Raw genomic sequence first — 19,370 nt, forward strand, 5'->3', positions numbered from 1 at the left:
CAGGACCTTTGTCTTTCGCGGGCAAGGGCAGGAGAGCTTCTGTAAAGTCTGGAAGATGTGAGTTGAGGTAGTGGCGGAAGTAACGCTGTTAGGATGGATCGTGAGTGGTTCTCGAGTGAGTCGGTGGAGCACTTCCCCCCCACAAGGCTAAGGTCACGAGTTAGAGTCTCGGTGCGGCTCGCAGTTTTAATCTGCTAGGAAGTTTCATGTCAGCGCACATTTCGCTGCCGAGTTGAAATTTCGTCCTGGAAACATCTCCCAGGCTGTGCCTAAGCCATGTGTCCGCAACATCCTTTTTTTGCAGGACTGCTAGTCTTCCAAGCTTCGTAGGAGAGCTTCTGTGAAATTTGCAAGATAGGAGATGAGGTACTTGAAGTAAAGCTGTGAGGACGGATCGTAAGTCGTGCTTGCGTAGCTCAGTCGGTAGCGCACTTTCCCACGAAAGTCAAAGATCCTGACTTCGAATATTGGTCCAGCACTCAGTTTCAATCTCCCTGGAAGTTTCAATGGTGGTGAGGCTATTATCTTAAGTATTTCTAGCGGGTCATCGATTTGGAAACCTGATGATAAATGACGCACCTGAGAGTATCACGCAAGATTTTGGTACGCTGTTGGGATGTAGTACGGTGCCATTGCGTCATTTCCTGTCAGTGGAGGATTCGATGACATAGTAAGCGCAGAGTTGTTTGTGATTTGGGAGAAAATGAACTTCTTTTGTAATTTAAAGGAGAGGCATAGCAATCATTACATGATGAGAAATGAGTAGCGAATGTAGCCTTCCCCTGATACAACAGTGTAGTCGAGTAATACTGACATGTAAGAAAAATCAGTTCATCGGACACAAACTTCGTATACTTGAAAAACAGTTTGATACACGAAGTCTAACATTTTTACAATGGATTTCATCAGTGCAGTTACATCTTTCGCAATTGGTTACCATCACTGTGGAACTTCGCCAACGTTTCGAGACAAGGCCTGTATAATATGAAATGAATTTCTTTATCTCTCGGCTTTCAACTACAACGGATACTGTGACCATAATTTATAAACTTCTGTTCCCCTAAAGGAGAAGTATTAAGGCTACATGAGATTTCTACAGTGATATTTTAACTACCATCGTTAGGTAGTCAAAGTTTTAATTATCATCTAGAAAAAAAGTTACGGAATTAATTTTGTAACAATTTAGGAAAATGATAGATTGGTAGTCATCGTCAAGATGACATGATGAATTGCAGACAGGCACTACGTGAAAAGTATTACACATTTAGCTTTTGGCCAAAGCTTTCTTCGGAAAAGGAAACACACACAGACTGACACAAGAAATCACACTTCAGGCATACGTGACAGCTATGTCGGGCACTGACCGGAATGTAGTTTATTTGTTTGTCTATGGTCCTGGTTCACAATGAAATAACCACGCCATACTAGCGTTGCAGGGCTGTAGAGGAACAAAACAAAATGGAACTGACCATTGATAAAGTGGGGCTCCTTTAGCGGTGTGCTACGATATTGTGGCGCGGGGATTTCAATGTATGCCACAACTGCAGACGTTTACCAGCATGTAAAAAACGATCCAAATTACGTAGCTTTATTTTTTAGGTGATAGTGAGAAAATTTTCACTAATCACGATACTCTGTAAGCCACTTTACAACGTGTGACGGGGGGGGGGGGGGGGGGAGTGGGGGAGGCAGGGGGGGGGGGAGAGTACTTTGAGTAGATCGCGTCCTCCTTTTCCTATTCAAATCGCGAATGGTTCCCGGGAAGAACGATTGTGTTGGTAAGCCCCTGTGAGCACGAATCTCTCTCACTTTTCATTCATGGTCTTTTCGTGAGATATGCTTGAGAGGAAGGAATTTATAAATTGACTCTTCTAGAAAAATACAATTACGGAAGTGTAACAGGAAACCACAAGTGATGCAAAACACTTATCTGTCAGCGTTTGTCGGTGACTGTTTCGCGCTGACTAAATGAACGTGCAATGAAACGTGTTGCTCTTCTTTTGATCTTCTCTACTTGTGAAGTTCATTTGATATGGATCCCAGGCTGAGGTGTATTTGTGTATTGGTCGAACAAGAGTCTGTAAGCTACTTCCTTTGTGGGCGTCTACACTTCCTGAGGATTCATCCAGTTAGTCTCAGTCTGCAGTCTGTCTTAGCTGTGATTATTTTATAAGGGCGTTCCACTTTGAATCCTTCCATATGCATATTTATCGTTATTTTATGGATGCGAGTGCTTCCGGCAATTGTTCTGCAATCGTTTATTATACAATAATGAGTCTGTCTGTTTATGCACATCACGTTACATTTCTTCCTAAAATTCACATAAAAGAGACAGAAATCATGTCTGTGCTCGGACTTTCTCCTTTATTACGAAAAACTCTTTTCCGTTTTCTTGTATCGGGTAGCCAGTACACTACCTGGTAAAAAGAAGTGGAGCATTGGGATGTCAACGTAACTTCGTCAAGTACATACTGTCGGCGGATATGTTAATGATTACATTTGCAGTTACCGGCGACGAGAAGAACGGCTAGTGTTATTCGTGTTCAGTCGAGTTACCAGTCCTTTTTAGGGAAAATAAGGGGCGTGAAGAGCGTCAGATGATGCGAGATCACTGCGAACGACGCGGAGATGCCGCGTAGTCGTATGAGATAGCTTTATCAGCACCTCACACAGTTTGAAAGGGGGCTCGTTGTGGATTTTCAGTGTTAAGATAGAAAGGTGCAATATCCAAATTTGTAGGGCATTTGGGTGTCAGTGGTCCCATGTTGGACTGCATGGGAACCTGAGGGCAGTCATACTCATCGTGAAGGTTTCGGTCGACCAAGTCCGACCAACACAAGGGAGGATCACCGCATTGTGCATCAAGCACATAGTAACCTCATCACATCTGCGCTTGCCATCCGAGAACAAGTAATGGCCTTCCTGCTGAATTCTGTTCCATCCCGTACCATTGGTCAGGGACTAGTTGTAACAGAACTAAGGAATTATCGTCCCATACCCGGGCTATCGTTAGCACCACAATACAGTCGGTGGCTTTATGGGGAAGCAGGGGCTGTTGATGAATGGTATGAGATTGTGCTCGACGATGAATCTTGGTTCTGCACTACCCCATATGATCATTGTCGGCACTTACGGCGGCGGCCTGGGGAGAGGTCCCATTCTTCTAATATATTGGAAAGGCACAGCGGTGTTACTCCTGTGTCGTGGTGTGTGGAGCCATCGGGTGTGACTTCAGGGAACTGAGGGATCTCTGACTCGACATACGTGTGTCACGAACATCTTACGCCTTCGTGTGGTACCACTGGTGCGACAATATCGTGGTGCCGTTTTTTAAGAGGACAACGCTCGTCCATACATGGCACAAGTCCTAAGGACTGTGTGCGTGATGTTGACGAATTCTTGTGGCTAGCTAGATCCACAGATGCATCACCAATGAAACATATGTGGGACCATCTTGGATGTCAGCTCCGTCTCAGTGCCCGTAATTAGTTTATTAAGGACCAGTTATAAATTCTGGAGCAGCTGGCCCCAGGGGAGGATGCAACGGCTCAATGACGCTTCCAAACCGCATCAGAGCATGAATCCATGCCTGACGGCGTGCAACGTCGTAAACGTCTTACCAGTGTGGATATTCTGCAGCTGCTTAGGTAGGCATTTTGCCTTAGTTTCAATACTTTCTGTTAACTATGGCATGCCACATTCGCATTTCCATTATCATGGTCTCCTCTGATGATTCTGCTTGGAAAGTCTTGTCTGCTCCCGTGAGCTCTGACCAAAGCCGCAAGCAGTGTCCATCTTACCGGACGTTCACTCCTTCTTCTTCTTCTTCTTTGCTGCTCCCGTTCTCTGCGAGGAGGGAGTTGAGGCAATATTACTTACAGTTGGTGGCCGGACGCCCTTCTTGATGGCACTGCAACCTCCCGGGGCGGACTTGGTGTACCCCATCAGTCTGCGTCTAGAGGAGGCTGGCCAAGATTTGTGCTCCAGGAGCGCACTCTCGTTCTGCGAGCGACGCCGAGTCTGCTCTGCGTTCCGGCTTCCCTCACCACTGAGCTATTCTGAGTAGGTGTGTGTGTGTGTGTGTGTGTGTGTGTGTGTGTGTGTGTGTGTGACGGCTGTATTCCGAAAATTGCACACGCAGGAAGTTTACGAAGACCTGGTTGTAACACTGTGCAACTACTTCCAAGAGGCGAATATTGCAGTATATTCTTACAAGCAAGATTTTATCATGTGTGTTTACTTTTTACTCTTCTTTCTCAGTTAGTACTTGATTAAATAAGTACATTAGATAGTGCTAATACGTTGAGCAGAACTACCAAAAGCTTTACATGCTGGCATTTAACATTAAGTTGAAGGTGTTTCTAAATTTGTAAACGTTTCCATTTTACATTGAAGAGTCAAAAAAATGGTACACCTGCTTAATATCGTGTAGGGCCGCCGCGTGCACGTTGTAAGGCATCCCAGATATGCTCAATAATATTCTTGTCTGCAGAGTTTAGGGGCCAGAATAAGTGCTTAAATTCAGAAGAGAGTTCCTGGAGCCACTCTGTAGCAATTATGGACGCGTAGGGTGTCGCATTGTCCTGCTGGAATTGCCCAAGTCCGTCGGAATGCAGAATGGACATGAATGGATGCAGACGATCAGACATACAAACATGTCACGTGTCAGGAGTCGTATCTAGGTGTATCAGGGATCCCATATCACTCCAACTGCACACGCCCCACACTATTACAGAGCCTTCACCAGCTTGAACAGCCCCTACTTACATGCAGGATGCATGGATTCATGAGGTTGTGTCCATACCCGTAGACGTCCATCCGCTCGATGCATTTTGAAACGAGACTCTTCCGACCAGGCAACATGTTCCCAGTCATCAACAGTCCTACGTCAGTGTTGACGGGCCCAGACGAGGCGTAAAGCTGTGTCGTGCAGTCATCAAGGGTATACGAGTGGGCCTTCGGCTCCGAAAGCCCATGCCGATGATGTTTAGTTGAATGGTTCGCACGTTGACACTTTATAGTCCAGCATTGAAATCTGAATTTGAGGAAGGGTGGCACTTCTCTCACGTTGAACTATTCTCTTCAGTCGTTGTTAGTCTCGTTCTTGCAGAAATTTTTTCCAGCGCAACGCTGTCGGAGATTTGATGTTTTACCGAATTCCTCACATTCGCGGTACACTCGTGAAATGCTCGTACAGGAAAATCACCACTTCATCGCTACCTCGGAGATGGTGTTCGTGCGCCGACTATAACACCACGTTCAAACCCACTTAAATCGTGATAAGCTGCCATTGCAGCAGCAGTAACTGATCTAACAACTGCGCCACACACTTCTTGTATATAGGCGTTGCCGACCGCAGCGCCGCATGCTTCCTGTTTACATATATCTGTATTTTAATATGCATGCCTGTATCAGTTTCTTTGGTGGTTCGGTGAAGAATATGTAACACATCTGGAACTTTGGTTAGTGGTACAGTTAAACACGTGGAATTATCCAGATTAAAATCTTTCTAAACCCGAACGTTCACGGGACATGGTCAGTTCCTCAAGAGAAATTGAACCAACAATTGAAATAACTTCCGCAGCTTGTCTGTGCAGTGGAAGATGCTGTTCTTGGGGTAACATTTATAAAACTCTGGTAAATTCCTGGGCTGGGCACACATGTAACTGAGTTGAGTGTTACATTGTATGTCTACCAGCTCAAGTTGGAAGCAATAAGGTACATTAACTGTATACAGATCGAAAACTGTCTTCAGTCGAGCAATGTTTAGGAACCTCTTTGAGAAGTTATGATGGAATGTTTCAGTTACTGAAACGTGGTCAGTCGTGTCTGGTCCACAAATGACTGCCTTGCATTACGGGAAATGTTCCGTGTCAAGAACTTGAAGCAGATTTTTCTACAGGATTACTTTTTGTTTGACAGACTCAAACCTTTCCGCCATACCTGCTACCAAATGATTTTTCCGTCACTTTAGGACACTTGATAAACTCATTGATTGGTGATGTCGACCACAATTTTTTTTATCAAATTACGTTCTATTAACAATATGGAATGCAATCAACGACTGTGATATGACTATCAAAATGATGCTGAACAGCACTCAGTCGTCCTTACCTTTCAGGCTTTATGAAGGCATAACTAGATTTCGGCTAGTAACTAGCCATTATCATATGTACTACTTTTATTTTTTAGCACTGATGACTAATTACTAGTAGAAAGGACAACTGATCGCAAATTTTCAAATTTGATAGAAGATTTTGTCACCGCTATTCTAACCTGTAACTCAGTTTTTTCCCTTAAGACGGCCTTCTGTTCAGCCAGCATTCAACTTTGTTCGATAGAAGGCAGGTGCACCATATCGTCTTTGTGGTTGCTGTGTTAATGACGCTCCAATAAGTGGTATTCCAGCTCATAATAATGCGATGGCATATTAAGGACTTTTCATGGCCTTTTAACGATACGAAAAGTAGGGCAGTTCCGGTTCAGCATTGAACGATGTGACTTCTCCACTACCCTTTTCGCGGACAAGCGCGTAGGTGCCATAGTACTCTCCCGGAAATGGAAAAAAAGAACACATTGACACCGGTGTGTCAGACCCACCATACTTACTCCGGACACTGCGAGAGGGCTGTACAAGCAATGATCACACGCACGGCACAGCGGACACACCAGGAACCGCGGTGTTGGCCGTCGAATGGCGCTAGCTGCGCAGCATTTGTGCACCACCGCCGTCAGTGTCAGCCAGTTTGCCGTGGCATACGGAGCTTCATCGCAGTCTTTAACACTGGTAGCATGCCGCGACAGCGTGGACGTGAACCGTATGTGCAGTTGACGGACTTTGAGCGAGGGCGTATAGTGGGCATGCGGGAGGCCGGGTGGACGTACCGCCGAATTGCTCAACACGTGGGGCGTGAGGTCTCCACAGTACATCGATGTTGTCGCCGTTGTCTCCAGTGGTCGGCGGAAGGTGCACGCGCCCGTCGACCTGGGACCGGACCGCAGCGACGCACGGATGCACGCCAAGACAGTAGGATCCTACGCAGTGCCGTAGGGGACCGCACCACCACTTCCCAGCAAATTAGGGACACTTTTGATCCTGGGGTATCGGCGAGGACCATTCGCAACCGTCTCCATGAAGCTGGGCTACGGTCCCGCACACCGTTAGGCCGTCTTCCGCTCACGCCCCAACATCGTGCAGCCCGCCTCCAGTGGTGTCGCGACATGCGTGAATGGAGGGACGAATGGAGACGTGTCGTCTTAAGCGATGAGAGTCGCTTCTGCCTTGGTGCCAATGATAGTCGTATGCGTGTTTGGCGCCGTGCAGGTGAGCGCCACAATCAGGACTGCATACGACCGAGGCACACAGGGCCAACACCCGGCATCATGGTGTGGGGAGCGATCTCCTACACTGGCCGTACACCTCTGGTGATCGTCGAGGGGCACTGAATAGTGCACGGTACATCCAAACCGTCATCGAACCCATCGTTCTACCATTCGTAGACCGGCAAGGGAACTTGCTGTTCCAACAGGACAATGCACGTCCGCATGTATCCCGTGCCACCCAACGTGCTCTACAAGGTGTAAGTCAACTACCCTGGCCAGCAAGATCTCCGGATCTGTCCTCCATTCAGCATGTTTGGGACTGGATGAAGCGTCGTCTCACGCGGTCTGCACGTCCAGCACGAACGCTGGTCCAACTGAGGCGCCAGGTGGAAATGGCATGGCAAGCCGTTCCACAGGACTACATCCAGCATCTCTACGATCGTCTCCATGGGGGAATAGCAGCCTGCATTGCTGCGAAAGGTGTATATACACTGTACTAGTGCCGACATTGTGCATGCTCTGTTGCCTGTGTCTATGTGCCTGCGGTTCTGTCAGTGTGATCATGTGATGTATCGGACCCCAGGAATGTGTCAATAAAGTTTCCCCTTCCTGGGACAATGAATTCACGGTGTTCTTATTTCAATTTCCAGGAGTGTATTTCTAATGCAGAACGTAAATCCGATTTAAGGCACGTAGTATTGTCAGCAGAGTGAGTGGCGTCTGACGAAGCTTCTGCTTTGCTGCAGCCTTCATTTTCACCTTCCTCTTCACTCACTCCTCAGCGTCACCAGCCGCTGCGCTCGTAGCGCTAAGCGGGAGTACGGCCGGAGCGCTCCTGGTCACGTAGCGCTATTTTGTCAGACCTCATTTAGAGTAAATCTCATATTTAAGTGTGTGAATGTTTTCTGAATGTTCCAGTATCGTGAATCTGAAGCGGAACGTTGGACGTAACCAAGTGTTTATCTAGTTGTATGTGGAAAACAGCAAAAATACACATCCACGACGGACGGCACATCAGCCCTCTACGGTAATCTGAGAGGCGGATTCGATCTTGGGTAGGTTAGCCTGCCCAAACCTCAGAAACGATGCGTTAATACTCCTTGCTACCCGGGACTCCGCCTGCAACTCTATTATACACGAGTATTCATTCAAACTACTACAGCGTAAGTCGTATTCCAGTAATATCTGATTACACGTACATAAAATGTGACATCGTGTGGTGTAAAATTGAACCAAACAGTCGTTCGAAGAAGCAGAAACAAGTGAGAGGACCGTTGGCTGTTGTGGAAAAAAAAATTGCAAGTAAGCTTGTATGACTCGTATCGCATTCAGTCGCTCATTTGTAACCAATACCAGAGACGAATATTATGATAAAGTAATTGTTTGTACCATATGTATTTCTGTGGTGCTCTGCTGGTCATTTAAACATAATAAAACGATAGAAAACTTTGAGGTTATGCCTTAGTTCTGATCTGAAACGGTAGAGCTCTCACTGCTGAAAGCGTGCCTGTGGAGAATTCGTTAATCGTACCGGTACGAATGAGGTGTTGAGGGCCATTGCACAACAACTAAAAATGGTTTGTTTCAGCTGATCAATACAGCGAAGAGGGAAAAAAAGTAGATGCAGGAGGATAGCGACGACGCTTAACTGGAACATCCGAATGGTGAAGTTGGATTTAGTGAAGCATGTACAAGGTATAATTTACCAAAGCCTACACTGCGTCGTCATTTGAAGAGTTTAAACAAAACAGCAAAATGTTGAAGACCTAATGATATGACAGCAGAGATGGAAAATAATTTAGCGCAGCTTGTAATAAACTTCGAGTCTAGATTTTTCGGACTACGTATTACTAAATTAAGGAAGCTTGTCTACCAAAGAACAAAAAATAACGGGTAAAATGGCATTACGGGCTTATGAAAAATCATCTCACTTCGTCCTTGCGAGTTCCCGAAGCAATATCGATGGCACGAAGGAAGGGGTTTAATAAAGGGCGTTTTAATGAGTTTTTCGATAAATGTGAGGAAATACTAGATCAACGTAACTTCACTGCTGTCCAAATATATGACGTGGAGGAAACTGCATCATCCACGGTTCACAAAGTGTCTAAATTAATTGCCCGAAAGGCAAACATCAAGTGGGCGCAATAACAAGTGGAAAAACGATTCTTACAAAGACATATGTATATGCAATGAATACAGAAGGCGAATTCATACCTCAGATGTTAATAATTAAGAGCAGCAGAATGAAAAATGTCTTAAAAAGAGGAGTTCCAGCAAAAACAGCATTTGGATGTCCGGAAAATGGATGGATAACATCGAAACTGTTTGCCGTATGGCTAGATCATTTTGTTAAACCTAAAAAAGTAGAAAAAAGGGACCAGAAACAGATTTTGCTTTTACTGAGTGGGCATAGTGCAAACACAGAAGCCGGCCGCGGTGGTCTCGCGGTTCTAGGCGCGCAGTCCGGAACCGTGCGACTGCTACGGTCGCAGGTTCGAATCCTGCCTCGGGCATGGATGTGTGTGATGTCCTTAGGTTAGTTAGGTTTAAGTAGTTCTAAGTTCTAGGGGACTAATGACCACAGCAGTTGAGTCCCATAGTGCTCAGAGCCATTTGAACCATTTGAACCAAACACAGAAGTTCGGAGGTAACTCAACTTGCTCGTGATTACCGTATAACCATGCTATCATTTCCTGATCGGATGACTTATTGGCTACAGTCATTGGACAGATCGTTCTTTGAAACACTAAAAACAGCTACAATGAAGCGGCATCTTCGTGGCTACGTTCACACCCTGGCACTGTCATAAAATATGACAACATTGCAGAACTCCTCGGTAATGTATTCCCCAGGTCAGTTTGTATGCGCACAGCTATAAAGGATATTAAGACAACAGTTTTGTGGCCAAGCGACCAATTCATGTCGTCAGAGAAGTAGGCTCTGTAGCTACTACTTTACATATTTCTGACCAATCGGACCCAATAATCGGCAGATGGAACTGAAGCAACGACTTGAAAATTTGGAAGGTCACCTAACTTTGCAACACTATTCAATAATCAGGCTGGACTATCTACAATGTATCAAGAATGAGGATCCGAAAACAATATTACAACAGTTGCCGAAATTAACAGTCAACAAATATTCTGTGTGTAACAACAGTTACCAAGAAAAATACGAAACGACCTACCCCAACAATGGAAGTAACATCAAGTCCTTACAGAAAGGATTTTGAATCAAAACAAAAGACAAATAAAAAGAAATCTTTGTAAAAGCCTATAAAAAAGGCACAGATGGATCAAAACTTGAAAACTTCAACGAGAATAAGAAATAAAAGACATAATGAATTGGTTATGTATACTGTGTAAGGAAGATAAGAGAAAATGCATGATTCTATGTATGAAATGTAAAGAATGTGTTCATGATATGTGTGCTGCTGTGGAAAGTAGAATTAAGAAATATTTCTATGATATCTGTGTTCAAACCAAATGAGTTTCGACATGCCAGTTGAAGCAATGTAATTCGTTGGGAATTCGTATTTTGTTTCCTATGTGTAATTTCATGTAACTATGGAATTAAGATTACGTTTATAGTATGTAATTGTTATTGTGACGTTTCGTTACATTATTCCATGTATTTCTTATGTCGTCGCAGACTTCGTATCCCAAGTAAGAGTTAGACCGTAGGGTGTACGGATATGGAAATCAGGAGCTTTAATCGTACCGAATGTACAGACTTGAAAAAATGTTGAAAACACATTTACAGAAAAGATTTTGTATTTGTATGGAAGCTGGTTGATAGCTTAAAAATAAAGATTCAGTGTACGCAAAACAAGCTGTCTTATTTAAATTACTCTACGAAATAAAAAAAATTCTCCCTTACGGGTACTACTAGAGTAACCTTAGTGTACATACCGATCATACCTAATAAGCTCTTGGGCATAAAAATCTGTGGTTGGGCCACTTTTACATGAGTAACGACATCTGGAATTCCCAAGCCACCGTACGGTGTGTGGGAGGGATTTTGGGGGAAGGGGGGCGCGTATATGATGCATCAATCATTTTAGTCCCTGCACACACAATCCACGCAAAATGCGCTAGAGTAAGAACAGCGCGATCGCCAGAATAGCGGAAGTAGATTGGATATTATTTGTAAGACGGACAACAGGAAAATATAGCCAAGTTCTTAATGGAACCAAATACCTATGCCACTAGAACCTTACACAAGTTCTTTTTATAGTTAAAGTCTACGCATGGAAAATTTACGTGAATTTAAAACCATTCTGAACTACTGATTATTGAGAATCATGAAATAAAGGTAAATCATAATTTAGTATACCGCAAACAAACGAAAAAGTGGTAACCAGAATTTGAGGAAAGACATTCCTCAAATATGTTATGAACTAGTAGTCGGAGACAAAATACTGTTTCTGACCGCTAGAACTGTCCACAATGTTCATGATCATTAACCTCACAGTTTAGCTGAGTTATAGTCGCCAGGTTCAGATGGAATCCCAAGTTGTTTTTCCAGAGAGCACTTTTCGAAATTGGTCACATACTTAGCCAGCATTTATCGCAAATCTCCCGTCGAACACAAATTCCCGACTGGAAAAGAGAGCAGGTTACTTCTGTACATAAAAAGAGTAAAGGAAAGGACCTAGGAAAATGCAGACTAATATCCTTAACGTCGATTTGCTGCAGAATGCTTGAACACTTTCGAAGTTCGAATCTAATGAATTTCCTTGAGACAGAAATGCGTCAGTCCATAAATCACCACGGATTTAGAATGTACCGCTCGTACGAAACTCAGTTTGCACCTCTATTGCACTTTAGGCTGCGAATCGTGGATGAAGGGTTACAGGCAAAATCCAAGTGCCTAGATTTCCAGAAAGCGTTTAACACAAAGATAGCTAACGGAGGTCGGAACATACGGAATATGTTCTCAAACACAGTATGTAAATGGCTCGAAGACTCCGTAAGTAACAGAATCCAGTAAGATGCTTGTCGATATATTTATTTTTCTGTTAAACATACTTCAGTTCAGGCCTGAGAGGAAGAAAAACTGTATCCGCCGTTTCTGTTGAAACTATTGATGGCGGCAGTCAAAGTGCTAGCGTGACAAAGTCTTGCACTCGAGTTTGCATGTTCAAACCCGGCCGAGGTCAGCTGGAGTGATTTTTCACAGATACCTTATTTATAGATCTATGTGGTAGAGTAGTCGCCCGAGCAAGATGATCAGATTCCTAGATTAGGCTGTGATGGCGACCTGGGTCCAATTTTTTTGTAGGATACGACCGTAGCTCCGCTAGTAGCCGTAACGAATGAAACTTCACTAAATTTGGTATAGTTGCTGGACACTTTTAAGAAAAAGGATAAACTTACAAGTATTTTACATATTACGAAACCTGCTAATGTACTTCAATCTCACCTTTACGTCTGTAGCGTGGGTGAGGGCAAAACGGTTTGAATAAAACTTAATATTAGTAAGGAGAAGATGTGTTCCACACTAGCGAGGATGTACAAGTGCTCATAGCTCGTAGGGTATGCATTTTAGAGCCCATGTTTAGTAGGCAAGATTTTCTCGTTTTGGTCCAGACCACCTTCCTCCTATTATATGGGGAGCAAAAAGCAGGAAACAGTTTCTTTCAGAGTATCGAATATAAGGAATTCCTCGTACTCTTCAGGTATGCATTTTAGAGCTCACATTTCCCAGACGTTTTTGCTTCAAATGATCGTTCCTGTCATATCCTTGAATACCGAGTATTCCTCCTGGGAAACCTGTATAAACCCACGAATGGATTACATCTATCAAAACCGAAACAATGGCTAGAAAACCCAACCTTATCAGACTATAACTAGATATTACAGTGCAACATGAGAGGCAAGCTGGAAACATTTGAAAAAGCAAATAGAATATTAAGAAAAATTTTAAAACCAGAGAAAACGATGAATAGATTTCAAAAAGAGGAAAGTGAGGATCTGCAAAATAATACTAATAAGGCTTCAGATCGCATTACCAAACCCGAGTTGTATTTCGAAGAAAAAATACAGATAATGTTGATCAAGATCATTCCTGAGTATATTTTAGAATTAAATGTAATCCAGTAATGGAAAAAAGAGGTTCAGAAAGATGCAAGAAGTACTGAAACTACACCAAAGAGACCACATAACAAAACTACGTCTAAAAATGAAAGTACTGATGGGGGATATGCTTGTCATTGGGAGCTCCAATGTCAGGCAGGTGATGGAGCCCCTCAGGGAGATAGCAGCAAGGAAGGAAAGAATTCCAGTGTGCATACGGTATCTTTGCCGGGAGATGTCATCCGTGATGTGGAGGAGGCCCTGACGGCGCGGCTATTGAGCTCACTGGGTGCAACCGACTGCATGTGGTGGCACATTTCGGCACGAATGACGCCTGCCGCTTGGGTTCTGAGACCGAGGACGGCTCCCTTCGGCGGTTGGCTGCTTTGGTGCAGGTAACTAGCGACGCACGGGGGTGCAGGTTAAGCCGTTTATTTGTAGCATTGTACCAAGGGTAGCGTCTTTGATTCACAATCAAAACGTCTTCTGTCCCGGGTTCGATCCCCGCCACTACCTAAATTTTGATAAATAATCAGCATTGGCGGCCGAAGACTTCCAGCATAAGAAGTCAGCCTCATTCTGCCGACGGCCTTGTCAAAGAGGGCGGAGGAGCGGATAGAGGTTCAAGGCACTCTCTTGTCCTAGGGGTGGGAAATTGCCCCTAAAGGCGGAACAATCAGCAATGATCAACGACATGAGGATGCAGAAGGCAATGGAAACCACTGCATTAAAGACACGTAACGTGTATCCACAGGACATGTGGCCTGTAGTTGATGAAGTGTCATGATGATCTCTCCATTGACAAAAGATTCCGGAATAGTCCCCCATTCGGATCTCCGGGAGGGGACTGCCAAGGGGGAGGTTACCATGAGAAAAAGATTGAATAATCAACGAAAGGATAATGCTCTACGAGTCGGGGCGTGGAATATCAGAAGCTTGAACGTGGTAGGAAAACTAGAAAATCTGAAAAGGGAAATGCAAAGGCTCAATCTAGATATAGTAGGGGTCAGTGAAGTGAAGTGGAAGGAAGACAAGGATTTCTGATCAGATGAGTATCGGGTAATATCAACAGCAGCAGAAAATGGTATAACAGATGTAGGATTCGTTATGAATAGGAAGGTAGCGCAGAGGGTCTGTTACTGTGAACAGTTCAGTGACCGGGTTGTCCTAATCAGAATCGACGCAGACCAACACCGACAACGATAGTTCAGGTATACATGCCGACATCGCAAGCTGAAGATGAACAGATAGAGAAAAAGTATGAGGATATTGAAAGGGTAATGCAGTATGTAATGGGGGACGAAAATCTAATAGTCATGGGTGACTGGAATGCAGTTGTAGGGGAAGGAGTAGAAGAAAAGGTTACAGGAGAATTTGGGCTTTGGACAAGGAACGAAAGAGGAGAAAGACTAATTGAGTTCTGTAACAAGTTTCAGCTAGTAATAGCGAATACCCTGTTCAAGAATCACAAGAGGAGGAGGTATACTTGGAAAAGGCCGGGAGATACGGGAAGATTTCAATTAGATTACATCATGGTCAGACAGAGATTCCGAAATCAGATACTGGATTGTAAGGCGTACCCAGGAGTAGATATAGACTCAGATCACAATATAGTAGTGATGAAGAGTAGGCTGAAGTTCAAGACATTAGTCAGGAAGAATCAATACGCTAAGAAGTGGGATACGGAAGTTCTAAGGAATGACGAGATACGTTTGAAGTTCTCTAACGCTATAGATACAGCAATAAGGAATAGCGCAGTAGGCAACACAGTTGAAGAGGAATGGACGTCTCTAAAAAGGGCCATCACAGAAGTTGGGAAGGAAAACATAGGTACAAAGAAGGTAGCTGCAAAGAAACCATGGGTAACAGAAGAAATACTTCAGTTTATTGATGAAAGGAGGAAGTACAAACAATTTCCGGGAAAATCAGGAATACAGAAATACAAGTAGCTGAGGAATGAAATAAATAGGAAGTGCAGGGAAGCTTAGACGAAATTGCTGCAGGAAAAATGTGAAGACATCGAAAAAGATATGATTGTCGGAAGGACAGACTCAGCATATAGGAAAGTCAAAACAACATTTGGTGACATTAAAAGCAACGGTGGTAACATTAAGAGTGCAATTCCACTGTTAAATGCAGATGAGAGAGAGAATAGGTGGAAAGAATACACTGAAAGCCTCTATGAGGGTGAAGATTTGTCTGATGTGATAGAAGAAGAAACAGGAGTCGATTTAGAAGAGTTTAAAAGAGCTTTGGAGGACTTACGGTCAAATAAGGCAGAAGGGATAGATAACATTCCATCAGAATTTCTAAAATCATTAGGGGAAGTGGCAACAAAACGACTATTCACGTTGGTGTGTAGAATATATGAGTCTGGCGACATACCATCTGACTTTCGGAAAAGCACCATCCACACAATTCCGAAGGCGGCAAGAGCTGACAAGTGCGAGAATTATCGCACAGTCAGCCTAACAGCTCAAGCATCGAAGCTGCTTACAAGAATAATATACAGAAGAATGGAAAAGAAAATTAAGAATGCGCTAGGTGACGATCAGTTTGTCTTTAGGAAAAGTAAAGGCGCGAGGGAGGCAATTCTGACGTTACGGCTAATAATGGAAGCAAGGCTAAAGAAAAATCAAGACACGTTCATAGGATTTGTCGACCTGGAAAAAGCGTTCGACAATATAAAATGGTGCAAGCTGTTCAAGATTCTGAAAAAAGTAGGGGTAAGCTATAGGGAGAGACGGGTCATATACAATATGTACAACAACCAAGAGGGAATAATACACTCCTGGAAATTGAAATAAGAACACCGTGAAATCATTGTCCCAGGAAGGGGAAACTTTATTGACACATTCCTGGGGTCAGATACATCCCATGATCACATAGACAGAACCACAGGCACATAGACACAGGCAACAGAGCATGCACAATGTCGGCACTAGTACAGTGTATATCCACCTTTCGCAGCAATGCAGGCTGCTATTCTCCCATGGAGACGATCGTAGAGATGCTGGATGTAGTCCTGTGGAACGGCCTGCGTTGCCATTTCCTCCCGGCGCCTCAGTTGGACCAGCGTTCGTGCTGGACGTGCAGACCGCGTGAGACGACGCTTCATCCAGTCCCAAACATGCTCAATGGGGGACAGATCCGGAGATCTTGCTGGCCAGGGTTGTTGAATTACACCTTCTAGAGCACGTTGGGTGGCACGGGATACATGCGGACGTGCATTGTCCTGTTGGAACAGCAAGTTCCCTTGCCCGTCTAGGAATGGTAGAACGATGGGTTCGATGACGGTTTGGATGTACCGTGCACTATTCAGTGTCCCCTCGACGATCACCAGAGGTGTACGGCCAGTGTAGGAGATCGCTCCCCACACCATGATGCCGGGTGTTGGCCCTGTGTGCCTCGGTCGTATGCAGTCCTGATTGTGGCGTTCACCTGCACGGTGCCAAACACGCATACGACCATCATTGGCACCAAGGCAGAAGCGACTCTCATCGCTGAAGACGACACGTCTCCATTCGTCCCTCCATTCACGCCTGTCGCGACACCACTGGAGGCGGGCTGCACGATGTTGGGGCGTGAGCGGAAGACGGCCGAACGGTGTGCGGGACCGTAGCCCAGCTTCATGGAGACGGTTGCGAATGGTCCTCGCCGATACCCCAGGAGCAACAGTGTCCCTAATTTGCTGGGAAGTGGCGGTGCGGTCCCCTACGGCACTGCGTCGGATCCTACGGTCTTGGCGTGCATCCGTGAGTCGCTGCGGTCCGGTCCCAGGTCGACGGGCACGTGCACCTTCCGCCGACCACTGGCGACAACATCGATGTACTGTGGAGACCTCACGCCCCACGTGTTGAGCAATTCGGCGGTACGTCCACCCGGCCTCCCGCATGCCCACTATACGCCCTCGCTCAAAGTCCGTCAACTGCACATACGGTTCACGTCCACGCTGTCGCGGCATGCTACCAGTGTTAAAGACTGCGATGGAGCTCCGTGTGCCACGGCAAACTGGCTGACACTGACGGCGGCGGTGCACAAATGCTGCGCAGCTAGCGCCATTCGACGGCCAACACCGCGGTTCCTGGTGTGTCAGCTGTGCCGTGCGTGTGATCATTGCTTGTACAGCCCTCTCGCAGTGTCCGGAGCAAGTATGGTGGGTCTGACACACCGGTGTCAATGTGTTATTTTTTCCATTTCCAGGAGTGTAAGAGGGGACGATCAAGAACGAAGTGCGCGTATTAAGAAGGGAGTAAGACAAGGCTGTAGCCTTTCGCCCCTACTCTTCAATCTGTACATCGAGGAAGCAATAATGGAAATAAAAGAAAGGTTCAGGAGTGGAATTAAAATACAAGGTGAAAGGATATCAATGATACGATTCGCTGATGACATTGCTATCCTGAGTGAAAGTGAAGAAGAATTAAATGATCTGCTGAACGGAATGAACAGTCTAATGAGTACACAGTATGGTTTGAGAGTAAATCGGAGAAAGACGAAGGTAATGAGAAGTAGTAGAAATGAGAACAGCGAGAAACTTAACATCAGGATGGATGGTCACGAAGTCAGTGTTGTTAAGGAATTCTGCTACCTAGGCAGTAAATTAACCAATGACGGACGGAGCAAGGAGGACATCAAAAGCAGACTCGCTATGGCAAAAAAGGCATTTCTGGCCAAGAGAAGTCTACTAATATCAAATACCGGCCTTAATTTGAGGAAGAAATTTCTGAGGATGTACGTCTGGAGTACAGCATTGTATGGTAGTGAAACATGGACTGTAGGAAAACCGGAACAGAAGAGAATCGAAGCATTTGAGATGTGGTGCTATAGACGAATGTTGAAAATTAGGTGGACTGATAAGGTAAGGAATGAGGAGGTTCTACGCAGAATCGGAGAGGAAAGGAATATGTGGAAAACACTGATAAGGAGAAGGGACAGGATGATAGGACATCTGATAAGACATGAGGGAATGACTTCCATGGTACTAGAGGGAGCTGTAGAGGGCAAAAACTGTAGAGGAAGACAGAGATTGGAATACGTCAACCAAATAATTGAGGACGTAGGTTGCAAGTGCTACTCTGGCATGAAAAAAAAAACCAAGGGTTGATCGCAGTTATCTGATTTGGAGCAGAGTGGAAGGTGTAAACCAGAGATTCAGACGACGCTGCGACGGTATCGGATGCGAATTTCTCGACCTCCGCTGTCGGGTGCAGAACTGTACGGTTTCCCTTAATAGGTCAGGCGTACACTACACGCAGGGAGCGGCTACTACGGTGGCGGAGTGCGTGTGACGTGCACATGGGGCTTTGTTAGGTTAGAGAACCCCACCCTTGGGATCAGAGACGATTTGCCTGTTAAATCAGCCACATCGACGTCAGAGAATCTTGGTCCATGTAGATCAGAGATGGTTAAGATTAATATGATTTTAGGGGAGCATCCAAGGAAAGGTCTCAGAGTTAGTATCTCTTACTGAAGGTTATAATGCACAGATAATATTGGGAACAGAAAGCTGGTAAAACTAGACGTCAATGACAAGGAAATCCTAAGTTCAAATTCGAATGTTTATCATAAGGATAGGTTAGTTGCCAGTGGTGGCGGCGTGTTTATCGCAAAATCTAGCGAGGCTATCACGGATTCCGAATGTGAAATGGACTATCAAAGAATAGTGAAAAATGGTGATCGGTTGCTTTTATAGACCACCTGGATCAGGATCGGTAGCTGTAGAGCGCTTCAGACTTGCAGAATATCATTAGTAATTTTCCAGATCATATCACTGTAATGGGGGGGGGGGGAGACTTCATCTTGTCAGGTATAGATATATTGGGAGTGTTATGCCATCAAAACTGGTGCCAGAGATAGGCAATCGTGTGGCATTGTTCTGGATGTCTTGTCCGAAAATAACCTTGAGCAGATAGTTAGAGAACTAATTTGTGAGGGTAAGGTCTTAGACCTGGCAAAAAATAGACCAGGACA

The 19,370-nt window shown here is 44.9% G+C and overlaps 1 protein-coding gene across 6 annotated transcripts in view; it reads right to left on the reverse strand.

The window, feature by feature from the left end:
* LOC126299171 (serine/threonine-protein kinase NIM1-like) overlaps positions 1-19,370 on the reverse strand; it is a 511,818-nt gene that overhangs the window by 202,862 nt on the left and 289,586 nt on the right. The window lies entirely within an intron of this gene.

This window comes from Schistocerca gregaria, chromosome X (assembly GCF_023897955.1).
Source record: "Schistocerca gregaria isolate iqSchGreg1 chromosome X, iqSchGreg1.2, whole genome shotgun sequence".
Lineage (NCBI taxonomy): Eukaryota > Metazoa > Arthropoda > Insecta > Orthoptera > Acrididae > Schistocerca > Schistocerca gregaria.